This window comes from Macaca nemestrina, chromosome 4, assembly GCF_043159975.1.
Source record: "Macaca nemestrina isolate mMacNem1 chromosome 4, mMacNem.hap1, whole genome shotgun sequence".
In the NCBI taxonomy this organism is placed as follows: Eukaryota; Metazoa; Chordata; class Mammalia; order Primates; family Cercopithecidae; genus Macaca; species Macaca nemestrina.
Genome location: NC_092128.1, coordinates 21,293,896 through 21,312,880, shown reverse-complemented (window position 1 = coordinate 21,312,880; position 18,985 = coordinate 21,293,896). Strand labels below are relative to the sequence as shown.

The window sequence follows — 18,985 nt, the reverse complement described above, 5'->3', positions numbered from 1 at the left end:
GTTCTCTAGGTACATTAAAATAGCTACACAGATGAAATATGTAGACCACCAAGGGAAAATATGAAGTTTGGACTTTAGTTCCAGTTAAAACAAATTGTTAGGTCTTATACCACAGTGTTTACCTAGAAGAGGAAATCGAAGACTGGGTGGTATACTGAAGTACCAAAACACCTTATTTTATTTATTTTATTTTATTTTATTTTATTTTAATTTTTAATTTTTTATTATTATTTTTTTTGAGACAGAGTTTCGCTGTGTAGCCCAGGCTGAAATGCAATGGCACGATCTTGGATCACTGCAACCTCCACCTCCCAGGTTCAAGCGATTCTCCTGCCTCAGCCTCCTGAGTAGCTGGGACTACAGGCACGTGCCACCACACCTGGCTACTTTTTTGTATTTTTAGTAGAGACGGGGTTTCACCATGTTAGACAGAATGGTCTCGATCTCCTGACCTCGTGATCCACCCCCTTGATCTCCTATAGTGCTGAGATTACAGGCGTGAGCCACCACGCCCGGCCAAAACACCCTTATTTTAAATAATTCTCTCCTAAGACCCAGTCCTAGGTTATTGACCTTCCAGAGACAACTATTTCAATAGTTTAATGTGGACTCTCAACTTCACTGACTATGAATGAGAAAAAGCTTTATTTTCCAACAACTATTTCCCCAGTGATGACATGGTAAAACTCTCCTTCCTAACAGTCTCCCCTAACAGTCTCATTTGATTTCTGCTGGTTAGTCTTGTTCATTTTGATCTTGTTTCATTTTTCATTTCTAATTCTAAATGCCACCACTCCTCCCTTAGACCTGTGGTACAAGTGGCTTTGAATTGGGGAGTGGGGTGGTCTGCTTATCATAAGTACCTCTATTCACCTGTGTGGACTCCTCTAGCATTTTGGAAGAAGGAAAGAGAAGGAAAAGGCAGTGTCTTCAACTGACTGGATAACGTTAGCAGCATCACTGGCCTTGGCAAGCCATAAGGGCACATTGAGCTTATTGTCTTGGACTGATGGTAGCTTTGGTGTGCTCCATTGACCCACAAAGCTCTCCCAGCACTGACCATTGATATGGTTTGGATCTGTGTTCATACCCAAATCTCATGTTCAGTTGTAATCCCCAGTGTCGGAGGTGGGGCCCGGTGGGAGGTGACTGGATCATGGGGGTCGTTTCTCAGGGGTTAATACCATCCCTCTTGGAGCTGTCATCATGACAGTGAGTTCTTGTGAGAACTGGTTGTTTAAAAGTGCATAGCACAGGCCAGGCGTGGTGGCTCAAGCCTGTAATCCCAGCACTTTGGGAGGCCAAGATGGGTGGATCACGAGGTCAGGAAATCGAGACCATCCTGGCGAACACGGGTGAAACCCCGTCTCTACTAAAAAATACAAAAAAAAAAAAAAAACTAGCCGGGCGAGGTGGCGGGTGCCTGTAGTCCCAGCTACTCGGAAGGCTGAGGCAGGAGAATGGCGTAAACCCGGGAGGCGGAGCTTGCAGTGAGCTGAGATCCGGCCACTGCACTCCAGCCTGGGTGACAGAGCGAGACTCCGTCTCAAAAAAAAAAAAAAAAAAAAAAAAAAAGTGCATAGCACCTCCTCACCCTCTCTTTCTTCCTCCTGCTCTGGTCATATAAGATGTGCCTGTTTCCCTTCACCTTCTGCTATGATTATAAGTTTCCTGAGGCCTCCTCAGAAGCAGAAGCCACTTTACTTCCTGTACAGCCTGTAGAACCATGAATCAATTGAACCTCTTTTCTTTATAAATTATCCAGTCTCAGGTGTTTCTTTAGAGCAATGTGAGAACAGACTAATACAACCATCCTGACCCAGATCTTGTCAGATCTTCCAGTTAATCCCAGGATGGTAGCATCATGATCCATTCTTCTAGTACACAGGGCATTATTTTGTTTTGTTTTATTTTTTGCCTCCAATTCTCCCCAAATTAGGAGGACACTAGCAAGACTGAACCCCTGTCCCTAAAGTTTCAATTATCTGAGCCTGACAGCAGGTATGGAATCAGTCTTCCAAACTTTCTGGGAACCAGAACTTGAAGTAAACCCCAACTTGTGCCCTATTCCTGCCTGGCAGTACCCCACTAAGATGTCTCTTTACAGATTCTTCTCTTCTGCCAGCTGGCCAGGTGGTCAAGCCTGGCTAAGCATATGTCCTAATGGAGATTGAAATACCTGTAGTGCCTTCTTTGAGACAAGTATAACTTGGATTAATATTCTCTTTGAGCTTCTCCCCCTACTCTTAGTGGCAGATTTAGAGTAAAGGAAGCAATTAAACTTGCTTTAGATTGTACTCTAAAAAATGCAATATCCTCTCTCCCATTCTCCCTTTATATAAATTTACAGGAGTGGAAGTGACAGCTTTGGTGGAATAGTTTTCTGATCTCAGTCCTCCCAGTAGATGTCTGACCTTAACCACTGGCAGCTCTCAAAACTTAGAATGTGGGACACTTAGTTCAGCTTTGGAACCTGACTGAAATTCTAAGATAACAGGAAACATCCAATTCAATAAATATATTTAGCAAAAATAAATGGGCTTTAGAATCAAACTTTTAGACATTCGATATTTTTATTCAGTGTCTACTACGTTCTAGGCTCAAAGTAATTGCTGTTTGTACAGAAGTAAACAAAACACACATGGTCCCTCTTCTTGCTGAGCTTATGATCGCAGGGGAAACAACACACAATAAATAAGGAAGCAAATGCATGAATTATTGCTAATAGATAGATCTGCTATGAAGGGAACAATGGGAATAAGTGGTAGAAAATGGGAATTATGTTGATTGGGAAAGGCCACTATGAGGAGGGGACAGAAACAGGATTTAAAGTGACCTCGAGTAGAAGCCATGAAGATGCACTTAAGTAAGAATATTAAAGGTATCCTTTTCCTAGAACACAGAAAAGGTTTTGAAAAAGGCATCTATTATAACTAAATAGAGAACTACTGGCATTGTAAAGTGGAAAGTGGACTGGACAGAAAACCAGATTCAACGCATTAACTTTATGACTCTGGGCAGGTCACTTCGCTGCTCCAAACCTTCTTTTCCTCAACTGTAAAAGAGAAGACAACATTTTACAGGAAATATGAGACGACAAACTACTTTGTTTAATAAAAATATTTATTTTTAAAGCTTCAGTGTACTTGATATGATAAAATAATGAATATCCACTCTTAAGCAGGGATGGATTTATTATGAAACGAAGGAAGCTTAAATTTTAGGGCCTCTCGCTTTTATGGGCCACTGAGTACTGGGAGTCACAGAGTTTTGTCTGTAGGGAGAGGAGAGCGGATACAGTCAAGAAGCATTTATATGTAAACACTTCTGGCATATTGTCTAAAGTGATGTCAGCAAAAAAGAAAGACTAAATTTTAAAGCCTCCACTCATCCTAAAGACTACAAGAAAAATGTTCGTCTTGAATACTGGCACTACGTGATGGAAGGAAAAACATCTTTCCAGGGTATCTGACAACATGCTAGCCCTTACATGCCTTTGTTCTATAGGTTATCCAACAGACTGCAATCCAAATACTTATGGCTTGATAAATTTCCCTGCATGTCTGAGAAGCAAATCAAATCCTCTCTAAAGAAACCAATTTTCAACCCAGGTCTCAAAGAATTGCAAAAAAGGACCAAGACGCATGAAATCCTCATCAAAAATCACAAACACAGGAAAAGCAAAAACAGTCAATGAGTACAAGCCAGCAAAAACTCCAGAAAATGGAAATTATCATAAATAGAATATAAAATAATTATGATTAATGCTAAAATGTAAAAGATGGAGTTAAAACTAAGACTAAAGAAGAGACTAAACAAAGGAATAAATACTTTAAAAAGAACAAAAATAAATTTTAATAAGGAAAATTATAATTAAAATTAATAAATGGGTATAATAGCAAACAGAAAAAATTAGTAAATTAAAATGTAGATCTAAATAAATTATTAAAGTAGTAAGAGACAAAAGAGAAAAAAGGTAAATCTAACATGTTTATTAGAGATTCAAAAAAAGAACAGAGAGAACTGAAAAGAGAATTGGGTAGAGACAATATTTAAAAACACATTAGAAAGTCATTAAAACCCAAACAAAAGGAAAGCTGTGTTCATGCCATGGAAGACTCAATATTTTGAAGATGTCAATTCTCCCTGAATGATTTATGGATCCACACAGTTTCAATCAAAAGTCCCACAGGCTTTTGAGTGAACTTGACAAGCTAATTCTAAAATTTATAAGGAAGAGCAAAGAACAAAAGGAGTCAAGACTCCCCCTGAAAAAGATTTGGAAGTAGGGATAGCATTAGCAGTTATCAAGACCTGTTATAATCCATTAACAATTAATACAGTGTGGTATTGAGAAGGAAATAAACAAACTGACCAACTTAACAAACAAAGAGACTCAGAAACAGACCAAAAAACACATAGAAACTTGATTTATGACGGAACTGGCATTGCAGAATAATGAGAAAAGATACATTTTACAACAAATGTTCCCATAATAATTGCTTATCATTATAGAAAAAATAAATAAAATTGTATTTATACCTCAAAGCATATATACATTTGATCCCAGGTAGATTAAACATGGAAATGTGAAATACAAAACTATGTAAGTTTTAGAAGATAATATAGGAAAGTATCTTTTTAAAATCAAAGTGAACAGAAGTATTTACTAAATAAATAGAACACACACACACACAAATCCAGAAATCCTAAAAGGAAAATATTTATAAATTCAATTGAATTAAATAATGCTGTTCCTCAAAAACACCATGAAAAAGGTAACAAGATTAGCCACAAAATAAAAGATGTTTTCTACAACTAATAGATACCAATAAGAAAAAGATAAACACCCTCCCCCAAACAGTGAACCAAAGACTTGAACAGGGAGTTTACAAAATGAGAAACCAAATATTAATAGTAAAAAAAACAAAAACATGTTCAGATCCATCAGAGAAGTGGAAATTCATCCCTGTCCTCCTCCTCCCCCTTCTCTTCTTCTTTCCCCCTCATCATTCCTCTACCACTTTAAACGGACTGACAAAAATTTTCAAGTGTGACAATATCACCTCTTGGCAAGATACAGAGCTTACATACTGTCACAAAGACGACAACATGGTTCATCACTATGGAAAACAACTTGGTTTCTATAGGAATATTGAAGGTGCACATCAACACAGGAATTATACTCCAAGATATGCACCCTATATAATCTCTGGTATATACACACAAGATGATAGTTAAAATATTATATCAGCACTATTTATTATAGAAAACTATAAAAGCAACTCAAATGTCAGATGAAAGCAGAACAGATAAATACATTGCAATATAATCACACAATGAAATAATACTCTTTACAAATGAAAATAAATGAATACAGTTCCATAGAACAAAACAGATGAAACTCAAGAACACAGTGGTGACTAAAACTGTTAACTGCAGATTGCACAGTAGTATTTCATTTACATAACATTTTAAATGCAAATAGAGCTATACTATGTATTCTTGAGAGGGGGCATGGAACAGAGGGTAAGAGCACAGAATTTGCAGTCAGACTGCCTGAACTGGAATTCAGGTTACTACACTGACTGACTATGTAATTGGGCAGTTACTTAATCTCTATATATCTCAATTTTCTCAAGTGTAAAATGGGGATACCGACTTTTTTTTTTCTTTTTAAGACGGAGTCTTGCTCTGTCACCAGGCTGGAGTGCAGGGGCATGATCTTGGCTCACTGCAACCTACGCCTCCCGGGTTCAAGCGATTCTCCTGCCTCAGCCTCCCGAGTAGCTGGAATTACAGGTGCCCACCAACACAACCCGCTAATTTTTGTTTAGTACAGACAGGGTTTCACCATGTTGGCCAGGATGGTCTCAATCTCTTGACCTCGTGACCCGTCCACCTCCACCTCCCAAAGTGCTGGGGATTACAGGCATGAGCCACCATGCCCGGCTGGGGGATACCTACTTCTGAGGATTGCTTTTGAGTTAAAAGAATATATGGTACTTAAGTGTTTGGCACATAGAAATCACTATATGAACGTTTTATGCTACTATCATTATTAAAGATACAAATATTTGGTTAAATATTAATAAAAAGAAAGGGAACAATAAGTGAAAAATTCAGGCTTATTGGGGATGGTCAGGAATAGACTAACGAAAATAAGCAACAGACTTCAGAGGTTATTATGATGGGTACTCTTTGTTATTAAAACAGGTGGGGAATACTCAGATATTTGTTGGGTTATTATCCTTTATAATTTCCAAATATTTTGTTGTATCCTACTATACATTCTCTTTCAATAAAAATATTTTAACCAAGCAACAGATTTATTCTAATTATACATTTAGAACATTTCATGTTTTGTGTTCTAATTATAATTGAAAGCGTGCCATATTAACAAATTCTAGTAACAGTCTCAAGAATGTGCAATAATAAAAATATTTTTAAGCATCATAAAATTAGGAATAGAAAGATATGTAAGTCTTTACACAGTCAAATTGTTGCTGTTCAGTCAAAGCTGTCACCCTAGAAAATACACACGACATCTCTCCCAATAGCCAATGGTATTTTACTGAGATTACAGTATCTTTTTCAAAGCATTGAAGATTCCTCTTTTGGAAATGTCTCCTGAACCTGCTGGCACTCTTTGGAAGATTCTGAATGTTAACAGTCCTCATCTTTTGAGGATAGATTTCATTTTATTCAGACAGCAACAAGGTATTTGAAACTAAGTTTGATGGATGAGATATAGGTGAGTTAGCTGTATGATAAACAATTGAGATGATGATATGTTTCATAAAAGAGTTTCTGCAAGTAATTCCAAAGAATAATAGACTTTCAGGGTTAGCAAATAATCAAATTCAAGCTTCCTCGCCACTTAGCAACTCGTTCTGCAAAGAATCCTGAAAAATGGTCAGCCAGCTTCAGCTTAGAATTTCTAAGTAACAAAGATCTAGACAAACACCCTAGAGCACAAGTGGTGACAGACTAATTGCCAGTTTCTAAACTTATAATCTTTATATTAGTTAATATGGGACCATCGTTCCAGTCTATGGATATCTAAATCTGGTTTCTATCGCCATGTGTATCAACTGTCCTTCCCAGAGGAGAATAAGAGCAAGTTGATAAACTGATAAGCATTCATGTATGATTCACCTGTCATTGATAAAAGTAGCAACAAGGACAGAATCAACTGCAGAATCCCTGCTTAAACAGATACCTGGCTCCAGCTTGGAATCAATTTATAATATTCACATAGGGTGGAGTGGGGTGTGTGATTTCGCCTAATTTTGGCCTATCTATATGTTTCTACCTTAACCATAGGGAAATCACAAAATATTATCAGATGCATTGCTGAAATTTAGACGCAAGTTGTCCATGGAATTTTCCAAATCTATCACTATAATAACCCCATCCAATAAATGAAATGAGACACATAATACATATTTATTTTTAAGGAACCCATGCTAGCTCTTTATGACCACTATTTTCTTTTCTAATTCTACATAAAACATCTGCTTAATTACTGTTAGGATAATTTTATAGAGGCTGTCATTAACTTATTAAGCTGTAAGTTAACCTACCCAATTTTTTAAAATTTTTATTTTAGAGACAGGGTCTCTTTTTGTCACTCAAGCTGGAGTGCAGTGGTGCGATCATAGCTCACTGCAGCCTCAAACTCCTGGGCTCAAGCAATCCTCCCACCTCAGCGCCTCAAGTAGCTAGGACTACAGGCATACATCACCATCTCTGACTTATCTATTTATTTGCAGAGATAGGACCTCACTATGTTGCCCAGGTTGGTCTCAAACTCCTGGCCTCAACTGATCTTCCCACCTCAGCCTCCCAAAGCACTGAGATTATAAGGCATGAGCCACCGTGCCTGGCCACTTGTCCAATTTTGAATGCGGATATTTTCTTACCACCAATTTTTCAGAAACTTTCCCATTTCTACTATTTCTCAGACATTACTGGACCATAGTCCTACGACCAAATTTATAGGATCTCTTACTATCTGTGGGTATAATTTATTTGAATGTAGAAAACTTCACTCTTCAAAGAAAGTTTTTTTAAATAGATTCTTTCTGATTTTTGATTATTTGCTATTATCAATATTGATTCCTTTTTCCAGTTTTAAAATAATTATCCTTAATTGAATTAAAACAATATTGGTCACAAATTCATATCCTTTATAGATCTAAAATTTTAACATTATTTTCTTTTCCTTTCAAGGTAAAAATATGTTTAAAAACATCTAACACGTATCTGCTTTTAAATATATATTTTAAACAATTCTGTCTTCCCTAAAACAATTTACATCTTTTATAATGTGGGTGCCCATCATTGCTACTTTTTTATTTTTCTTCTATTTCTTTATACCTATTTTTAGACGTTTACCCTAAATAGAGGACAATGGCATATTTAGCAGAGAAAGAGATAGGGAAGTGAAGATGGGCAAGAGAAGCAGGGGTAGAGAGACGGCAGGAAGGTATGGATTGCCCAAATCCCATGGTAGATCTTGGTTTATCAAATTGGACATGCAGAACAGAAGGCAGTCACCATGTCACACTTATCACACAAGTTGGCCCTGAACAAAACCCTGCTGTGTTACCATTTATTTCAGTGCACCCTAAACATAGCAGTAAGACATCTTACTGAAACTCAGTATTATCTCTAAAATTACTCCTTGCTTAGAAAGAAAGTAACTACCTATTCTCTCCAACATGAATCCATTATCTTCCACCTAGATGTTGGGTTTCCCTATCCACCACCTCCCTGTGGTCCTTCATACAAGGGTGTCCCTCATGAATCCACATGTATGGTCTTTCCATCAGGAAAAGTAGATTGCTCATTTCTATGCCTTCGTAAGTATGAATGCTTCCACCTGAAATGGCTTTTTCCTTAGCTTCTAGGCATTCATATTGTTATCCTCCATTCCTCCTTCCTAGTCAGAAAACAGAAATAAAAATAACCACCATAAAAAGGACTACACTGAATCTTCTCTGTGGTTTCCCATAATATAATCACCCCTCTGTTTACTGCTCTTTTCTACATCTTGCTTTTTGGTGAAAAGCAGAAGGAGAGAAGCCTAAAACCAGTGGTCTGGTTTTTGAGATTCTGATCTAAATGGTGTGGGTAGGAACGAGGCTTCAATATTTGGAAAACCTCCCTCAGTGACTCAAATGTGCAGCTAGGGCTAAAGCCACAGTGAGATCAACTCTTCTCAGTCCACTGTACAGAGTCACCAGCCAAGCTTGGGAAACATTTTCTTAATTGTCATCCCCAGACCCACAAAATTAGAAACTCTGAAGCCTAGACATTTGTATTATGAAAATCTAGGTTCCTGGCAAACCTAGATTGAGAAATGCTGGCCAAAACGATGTGTCAGTCTGACGGTGCCGGAGGGTGGAAAGTTATGAGACCCACTGCCCTCTGCTTCCTATTTTGAAAGTCTCTTAAAGTCCAGGAACGTTGTTCCTTTTAACATCATCCAGACCACCAATCGGGTGTTAAATGGTGTCATTATTAAAGTCCCAGCTTCATTTAGGGTGGTACTATGACATATGCCTAAAAGAATAAGCAAGTGTGAGCACACACAGCAGTGCCCTATAGCATGCAAAAGAACAAAGGGTATGCAAAGCGACAGGGAAAAGCATGTATAACTCAGAAATATTCTGTGCTCCCTGATGACTAACCATACAACCATGATAGAAGCCCAAACCTATTATATTAGTGGTATTGTTAGTCTTCGGGGAGCACAGAAAGGGAGTGAATTCTGCCTGGAAGACAGAAGTGGGGAAGGCTTCACAGAGGAGGAGCTCAGCCTGAGAAGAATTTTACCAGATAAACAATAAGGTTCAAAGTGTGCTGTGAAGAGAGGAAAGCAGGACAAAGCCCCAGGGCTGTGATGGTGAATGTCTTCTGCTGGTTACAAAAAGTCACCCACTGAGCCCAGAATGTAGGGAGTATGAAGGAAAGAAACAGTGCATGAAGCTGGATTGCTGACAGCAAAAGTCTGAAGCTCTGAAGGACCTACTAAGGCGCTCACAGACAAAAGGGAATCACCAATGCTTTTGTGTAAGAGATTGCATTAACAATCCGGTTTCTGCGAAATCTTTCTTATTCACAACTTTAATAGGAAATTCAATGTTATAATTCTCTGGGAATCACGGAACATTCTTACAACTGTCTTATTATAATTTTGCGACATCGTCAATCTGAACATTCATAAAAAGATTCATTGTCAGAATAAAAACTGCAAGAAAGGCCTTTAAATGACTGTAAAAATTTCCTAAGAAAGACCTTGCTGATGATTCAAGCTCACGACCAATCTCCACAGGCATCTCCAACTGCTATCACATTCTACTGCTATAACAACCTGCCACTCACTTCTACTTTATACCAGTAACCAGAAGACAGCCAGATCCAGAATCGGTTAACTCAAACATAAAGCCAGAGATGTCAGTGAAGGAAAACTCAGCAGGGAGGTAATTAAAAATTAAATCACTATTCTCTTAATGATCTTTAAAAGTAAACAATAATGTAGACCGTTGAACACATGCAGGGTGTGTTGAAAGATTGAAAGATAAACCAAGAAGAAACATGTCATCACTGACCAAGAAAGGTTCTCTCCTCAAGTCCCAAATTTCATCTCTACTCCCACCTTCTGTGCAAAATACCTTCTGTCCAAATTCTCTAAGATCAAGGTAGGCACCTCCTTTACCTCTCTCTCCTCCTATTTAAACATTTCACAGTGCCACAGCTAACCTATTCCTTTGCCTCTCCTTCTGTGAAAAACAAACAACCAGCTCCACCTCTTGGCCTACGAAAATTTTTCCACCCATGTTTTCTACTCCATTCCTACCTGACTCTTACAGAACTTGATATCAACAACCTTTTGCTCACCAGTAACCTTACTCTCTCCTTTCAGACTGACTTTTATCTTTTCTTATGGAACTCATCCTATTCTACTTGTACTATAAGGTAAACCCGCTTTTCTGACCCTTCTGATTGGATTACAGAAGACAGAGACTCTGTCTTACTTTGGGCCACAAAGTGACCAGCACATAGAAGGTGGACAACAGTACTGGCTAATGTGGGTAAAACTGCATAAAGAAATGTTATCCCATACACAGGAAAATGTCAAAAGAGTGGCTTTCTTCAGTGTAATGGTTAAGAGCTGGTGGGATGTGGGACGGCCTATTATTCAGTCGTGAGAAGAAATGGCACAGACATGCCTTTTTTGGCTCTCAAGAAGGAAAAGGAAGAGGAAAAATTGCATATTTTTTTTCTTTGTGACTTACAAGAAATTAGAACTCTATTTAAAGTGAGTAATTGGCATTTTGGCTACAAGGAACAGTTCTCAGGAAAATGAAAAATGAAATAAAATCTGAGTAAGTAAGCACATTGTAAGCGATATTAACATTTTATAAGATGCTATGGAGCTTCTTGCAAAGCATAAACATATGTCTGTCTGTTCGTTTACAACCGGAAGCAGGTACCACTCGGTAATGCCAACACTGTATATTTTTATGTGTATGTGTACATACTCATGGAAATATTTTATGATGATTTTTATTTTTAATATTTGTATATTTGAAAATACTAAGTTGAATTGCCATAAAAATTAATGAAAAGAGGACTATTATGTGGGGTGGGAAGTGAGGCATGGAGAACAAAAAGATTAAGTTCTTACAAGGGGTTGGAACAGGAGCTCATGCTTTACCTTCTCACAAAGGCTTCTTATGTAAAAAGCCTGTGCCTAATGGCTATTCCTGGGTAGAAAAACATCTCAGCACGTTAATCACAGTTTCCACATACACAGCCTCTGATTGATTTAAACTTCCTCTTAGAATCCTTGTTGCAAATTATACTACCCACCCAGTGGAAGGAGATATCATGAGGCCTATTCTCTTCTACCAGGACAAGAGGAGTACTGCTTGGCGGCTGCTTTCGCAGAATGTGCTTAGAGTGCCGTCCCACCTAGAATGAGGAGTGATGACTCACCCAAATGGTGCTGCCCACTCACAGCATCTCAAGAAGATTAAAACAAAAACCAGCCTGGTGGGCTGGATGGCTTGTGAGCTTCCTGATAATAACAGCAGTGAGCAATGGGGCATCCACTTTCTGTCGGACAGCATATGGGAGGTTTTTAAAAAGCAAACCCTTGGCAGTAACATTATTGTTGTGGTGGTTGTTGTTATTGGACCAGCTTTATAGATGAGGAGAATGACGCCCACGGAGGTTATGTAACTTGTCCCAAATTGTAAGTAAATAACAATGGGGCTGGGATTTGAACCCAAAGATGGCCCCTTGGAGGAGAAATGCCTACCCTGCCAGGGGTGTAATGGACATGCCAACAGGGGAGGCTGAGAAAGGAACCACAGCCAAGGAGAACGAGGCACTATTACAAAAAGGGGAGGGGCAACGCCAAAGGCTTTTTCTGACTCAGGTCCACTCAAGAGCTTTCTCCTAGGATATTCAAGGCTCCAGCCACACAGCTCCAGGCTCAGTGTCACTGCCTCGAAAGAACAAGAGACTTGCTGTGGGCAGTCATTTGCTGGCACGTGTGGAAGAGAAGCCTCTGAAATGTGGACAACATAAGAAAAGTCACAGTTCTGGGGGACTCGTCATCCTTGACATGAACCCAGCAGTCGTTAGGATAGACTAGCAGGTCTCCCAGTCCTGGGCAACCAAGGAGAAGACTGCCTCCTCTCCAAGGCCCAGGTGACTCCTTAAGGGCAGAATCAGACCATGTGATATAAGATTAAAGGCTGCCTGCCATTAGCAAAACTCTTCCTGTTGGGGGACTTGGGGCCAACGTGATCACCGTGAAAAAGGACCAAACTTTTCAGTATAATAAAGTCCATCTGAGTGAAATATACAAGGGGCACAGTCTTTCACGCCATCGATATTTTGGTCAGCAGAAGGATCTAGGTCTTGGCACATAATATTTCAATGTCTTGGAGAACTAGATTTTCTGTATCCATTGATTATCTCATACCCACCTTTAATAGATGACTCTGAAATGTAAACAGGGTATAAAGCTGGAGTTCATGTCGAACGTGTCCGAAAATGCTTCACAGTCTACCTTGGAATCTCTGCAGTCAAACGTTCTCTGTGTCTGAGGTGTATGCTGCCAGAATCCCTTGATGGAATTACGGTCACAAAGGGCAGTGAGGGACGTGTTCTGCTTCAAGTCCCCTCCACAGCAGGAATCTTTGCAGCAGCCAAGCATTAGTTGCAACTGTCTCAACATTTTTAGGAATATCTTTTAAAACCAGATGATTTTCTCGATTAGCCTTGCTGCATTTGGTCAACAGATCAGAGAATTTAGAAGTAATATGTCTCCATGTCCCCCTGGAACACGAACCTATCATTTTCTAGGCAGAATCAACAGAGTTTTCCAGTAGAGTTTTGCTCCTCCATAGGCCCCCAAGCAGAATGATATTGAGGAAGGGATTCACAAATGAAGTACTCAACAGGATTCACCTGAGGCTGGTTGGGAAGGCAGCGTCACTCCTCAGCACCATGCTGCCCAAACTTTACTGCTATCAGAATCACCTGGGGTGCGTGCTGATCACAAAGATATATACGTATTATATGTTCAATAGTTTGAGTTACTGATTTATTACAGATGGGATAGGAGTAAGGAGAAATAAGTACTCTCTAGCTGGAATTTACCTTTACGTTGTCATTCCTGTTACTCAAGCCTTTTTTTTGGTAAGGTTTTCTGCCATCCACGTAATGCCAATAGTGAATTTTACCATTGCAACTATAAACTAATTCCAATTCTAAATTAACCCAGAATCCAAGGAAGTTCTGAATAAACAAAGATACCAACCTGGTCCTGAAGCACTTTTGTGGCTGCACAGATAAGTGAGGGCTGGTGAAGCCTGACTCTTCTCAAAAGAGCATGATTACGTGCAGCATAAGAATCTAAAGAAGGCCAGAATGGCAAATTTGATCTAATATTCTGGTCCTCCTTCACTTTATTCTTCTTGCTTATACTGTGCATTCATTTTGCTGAGGATTCTCACATGCCCTGGTGAACACAGCAAATCCTTAAAGTTACACTAGAGCTATAATACCTGCCTGCCAGACACTGAGGTCCCCATACTTCATAAGCAACTAATATTATAACTAGAAGTGCAATCTAAAATTCATCAATTTTAAGGTTTTTCATACTCGAAAAAAATCTTGAGTCCTTATAATAATTTGCCAGGTGGAATTTTTGATAAAATTATGAGATATTTAAAGTTTCTGTGATTGTATTTTTACATCCAGCTCTTTTCTATTCTCCTAAGTCTTAATCCTTTATGTGTACATTTATCTCTCAGGGAAATTAATTATACTTGCATGTTATTACAAACGATCTTATATGTAAATGTTTCATTACAATTTGTTTATCCTATAACTAATAAGACTTCCTATCTTGTCCCCCTCCCCCACAAACTATTTCAAAGCCCCACATTTATTACCTTCATATTTAATTTTGCCCTGGGATTTATTATTATGGTTTAAATTTTTATTGTTTCAGAAGTGTTTCAATGGAAAGGTAGTTACAAATTAGTGTCATGCTTGCTTTATTCCTGTTTGGCTAATCACTTAACTGTGACTGCATTACCAAATCTCCTTGATGTATTTTTAACATATTATTATTTTAACAGGTAATGCCCACAAAATAAAAAATCAGACAGGATAAAAAAGCTTTTTTACTATTGTTGTCTTCCAATCTTCTACCCTAGAGGCAGCCCTGTTACAAAATTTTATGTATCTTTCCAGAACTATGTTATGTGTTTACAAGTGTAAATATGTGTGTGTATGAATAGACTTACATAAAACAAATCACAGGATACCTTTTTGCATAACAACATATCTTGGCAACCATTACCAGTCCACAAGGACTCACATCCTACTTTTTAACTGCTGTATTATATTCCATGGCTTGGATATCCTGTAATTCGGTAATTAATTTATCAGTTGTGCAAATTCAGGGAGGCCTCCATGTTGTATTCTATGTGAATGGCAGACCCTGGTGTTGCGCAAAGCCCTATACTATATTGTTTCTAATCCTACTACAAACAATCCTACAATGAATACCTTTGTAAATAAAGGCTTGTGTGTACTAGTAACTAATCTATCTGTAGAATAAAACCATAGAAGTGAATTGATCAATTCATTGGTCCCTATAAATAACATCTTCTACCTGCCTTCCTAAGCCAGAGAACTGGGAGTCATCCTCAATTTCTGTACGCCTCCCACATCTTCACCCCGAGTCACAAGGCCTGTTGATTTTACCTCAAATCTATACCACCTCTCCAACGCCTCTACCAATACCGTAGTCCAGGTCATCATTATCCCTTTCTTGGACTATTGTGAGACCTCCCTAATGGTCTCCCTGCCCTCCACCTGCTTGCTTTCCAGCCCATCTTCTCATTCTCTACAGGGTCACCAATGTGACTGCTTAAAAATATAAATCTGTACACCTAACATTTTTGCTTAAAACCATTTAATGTTTCCCTTTGCCTAAGATAAGGCCAAACTCAGCACAGCCTACCAGGCCTATACAATCTGGTCATTGCTTAATAACCAGGTTCAGCTCTTACCCTCTTATATGCCCACTCTGTGCTCTGGCCACACTAAACCTGTCATGTCCTTCATGGAACTGGCAATGATCTGGCCCTTGGCACATACGGTTCCGTTCGCCCAGAATGCTAACTTCTGCCTAAGTCCAATCCTCCATCGAGCCAGCTAATACTCCATCCTCAGTCCTCAGCTTAGAAGTATAGCATAGTGAGTGGTTAAGTGCACAGGCTCTGGAAACAGACTACCATTAGTTACCTATCCTGAGATAAGTGAATCTGCTTCTCGGTGCCTTATTTTCTCCATCTATAAAATGGGACTAATTATATTATCAACCTCATAGATTTGTTGTGAGGATTAAATCAGTTAGAGTTTGTAAAGCAGTAGATGGCTCATAGTAAGTGCTCAGAACCTGTTAAGTATGATGATGATGATTAAGTAGCCTCCTCAGGGAGGGCTTCATGGAACCCTTAGACAAGGTTAGGTTCCTTTGCCCTAGTAACTCTGCCATAATGAATGGGTCTAAAAGGGTAGCTGAAGATGTACTGGTGATTAACGTACTAATGTGACTTTATGCATTCATTTCATCATTCACTCATTTACCCAACACATTTATATGTGCAAACTCTGCTCCAGGCGCCATGCTAGACGCTTGAGAACTCGGCAGACTCACTGTTGTTTCCAAGGCTGTCAAAATAAAAAGCCATGCAAATCAAAAACCAATTCCCTTGGTTATTGATGTTGCTATTCAGTCAGCTAATATTTATGGAGCTAATAGTTATGGCTCATGTGCAGGAAGTCTTCGGGATGGTAGGCATAAAACAAAAACATCCAACAATGCCCCTGCTCGAGACAGCTTACTGCCCAGGAGATGAGTCAAACAACCAAACAAATATACTCTCAATATAGAGTGAAATCATGACAGCAGTGATGAAGAACAAGACCAAGAATAGGGCAAAGGATGCTGTTTTTGATAAGGTATCATGACATCCTTTTTTTTTTTTTTTTTGAGACAGAGTTGCTCTGTCGCCCAGGCTGGAGTGCAATGGTGCAATCTTGTCTCACTGCAATCTCCGCCTCCTGGGTTCAAGTGATTCCCCTGCCTCAGCCTCCTGAGTAGCTGGGTTTACAGGCGCACATCACCACATCCAGCTAATTTTTTGTGTTTTAGTAGACACAGGGTTTCACCATGTTGGCTAGGATGGTCTCTATCTCCCAACCTCGTGATCTGCCCACCTTGGCCTCCCAAAGTGCTGGGATTCTAGGGGTGAGCCACCGTGCCTGGCTCATGACATCCTTTTGATAAGGTATCATGACATCCTCTAAGCAGACCCCTACATGAGGTGAGAGAGAGAAAGAGAGACAGCCAATTGAATATTTGGTAGAAGAATATTCCAGACAAAGGTAACTTGAAATGCAAAGTCCCTCAGATTTTTAGCTTGTGCAGGTAACAGCCAGAAAGTGGGTGAGGTGGGACCTCAGCAAGCAAGGGAGGAGGCAACAGGAGATAAAGCTGTAGAGGCATCTGGGGCCAGAGGCATTTACAGGACATGGTGAGGACATTGGATTTTCTCAGGGCAAAAAGAAACCGATGTAAGTTTTTGAGCCAGGAAATTATATAAACAGCTTTATGTTTTCAAGAGCCATATTCACTGGTACGTGGAGAACATATCTGAATGTGTGTGAAAGGGGAGGGGTATAACTAGAGAAATAATTTAACAAGGTACTACAACAGTCCAGAGAGTGATGGCTTGGACTGGAGTGGTAACCGTGCTGGTGGTAAGAAGTGGTAAGATTCGAGGTATATCTTGAAAGCAGAGCCACTTGCTAATGGATTACTATTAGTGAATTATGATGAATTATTAGTAAAAAAGAAAAGTCAAGGATGACTCAAGGTTCCAGGACAAATGGTGGTACATTTACTGAGATGGGGACATTGACAGAGGACCAAGTGTTTGGGGATGTGGAAATCAAGCATTTGGTTTTGAACAAATTGAGTTTAAGAGGCCTACAAGACTTCTAAGCAGAAATATCAAGTAGGAAGTGTGGCGCTCACGGGAGGCAAGCACTAGAGATGTACATTTGAACATCTGCAGCATATAAATGGTATACAAAGTTACAGGGACAGATGAAAGCCAAGTAGGGAGTAGCTGGGAATAGAGAAGAAAAGAAGTGCTATACTAATACTGCACCCGGGAGCTCTCCAACAATTAGAAGTTGAGAAGGTAAGATGGTTTCTAGCAAAGAGACTAAAAAGCAGCAGCCAGTGATGGAGGAGGACAAGCAGAGGAGAAAAGGGCAAAGCTATTTATATAGAGGTAAGAAGCGGATGAGGTGGGGAGGGTGAGAAGGTTTGAAAAGGATTCCCTGAGGAACTCATCCCAGGTATTCTGTGGATATTATCCCCCTTGTAATCTTTAATACCACTCTCTCCCAAGCCTGTGATTTCTCTTTCATGCCTACTTCTTATGCTTCTTTCCTCCCTGCATCTTGAGTAACAAAATTTTGTCAGCCTACAGGAGAAATGATAAATCAGTGGAATCATTTGTTGCTTCAGAAGTCTACAGCTGAAGACATTTGAAATACATTCTTCTGGGCAGAGATACACCTGGGACCGCCTTGACAAAGGGTCAAAATAACCAGATTTTGCCTGGTCCAATCAACCTTCCCCCAATTCATTACATTTTCATGCCTCTACCATTCTCTCTTTGGTTTTCCTTATTATACCACTATCTCCCTGAGGTGACCTGAAGACATCACAGGGCAACAATAAAGCCTTGGGGCTTGCTGGGAAATGTCCTCTCAGCATGAAAAAAAGAACCTAGCAGAGGTGTTTCTATTTCAAATCACTTTAAAAAATGGTAGCTTGTATTTAAAAAAAAAAAAAAAAAAAAAGGTTGTGATATTTTTCTCATTATAAAATACAAATAGATTTAATTAACCTTAGAAAACTACAAGTGGTGGGAAACCCAGTTGACTTTCCATTCTTTTCCTGTACGTTTGTTTCCTGACTTCTGAAAATCGTCTGTATTTCCCTTTCAAGCATAGATTTCCATGTAAATGAAACTGAAAGAGACCAAATTGGGAGTTTTACATTTCTCTCTGAGCCTAACTCTCTTCTTCTCTTTAAATCTACTGACTGATTTTTATTAGACCCAACCTGATTTCTTTCCTTTTCTTTTTGGATATTTTCAGATACATCAGCTCCTATTTTTATAGCTGTCATATAGTACAGTATCTAAAATTAGTTATTAAATAGAATACACAAAGCTCATCAAATGTCACCTATTTTAACATGCCTTGTCTGGGGACCAAGAGACTCTTTTAAACCCCAACTCCTATCTCCCACTACCTGCTCTATATCTCACCCTGAAGATCCTTTATATCTACCATGCAC

The 18,985-nt window shown here is 39.2% G+C and overlaps 1 protein-coding gene across 18 annotated transcripts in view; it reads right to left on the bottom strand.

Annotated features, from left to right (window-relative positions):
- Positions 1-18,985, bottom strand: part of LOC105471320 (diacylglycerol kinase iota) — a 453,152-nt gene that overhangs the window by 310,557 nt on the left and 123,610 nt on the right. The window contains exon 1 of one of the 18 annotated variants that reach the window (XM_071094429.1): positions 13,011-13,805. The exons of 16 other annotated variants lie outside the window; for them this stretch is intronic. The gene's annotated coding sequence lies outside the window, so the exon portion shown is untranslated. Of the gene's footprint in view, positions 1-13,010; positions 13,806-18,985 lie in introns of those variants that run through there. One more of the 18 variants, XM_071094428.1, reaches the window with a different exon arrangement.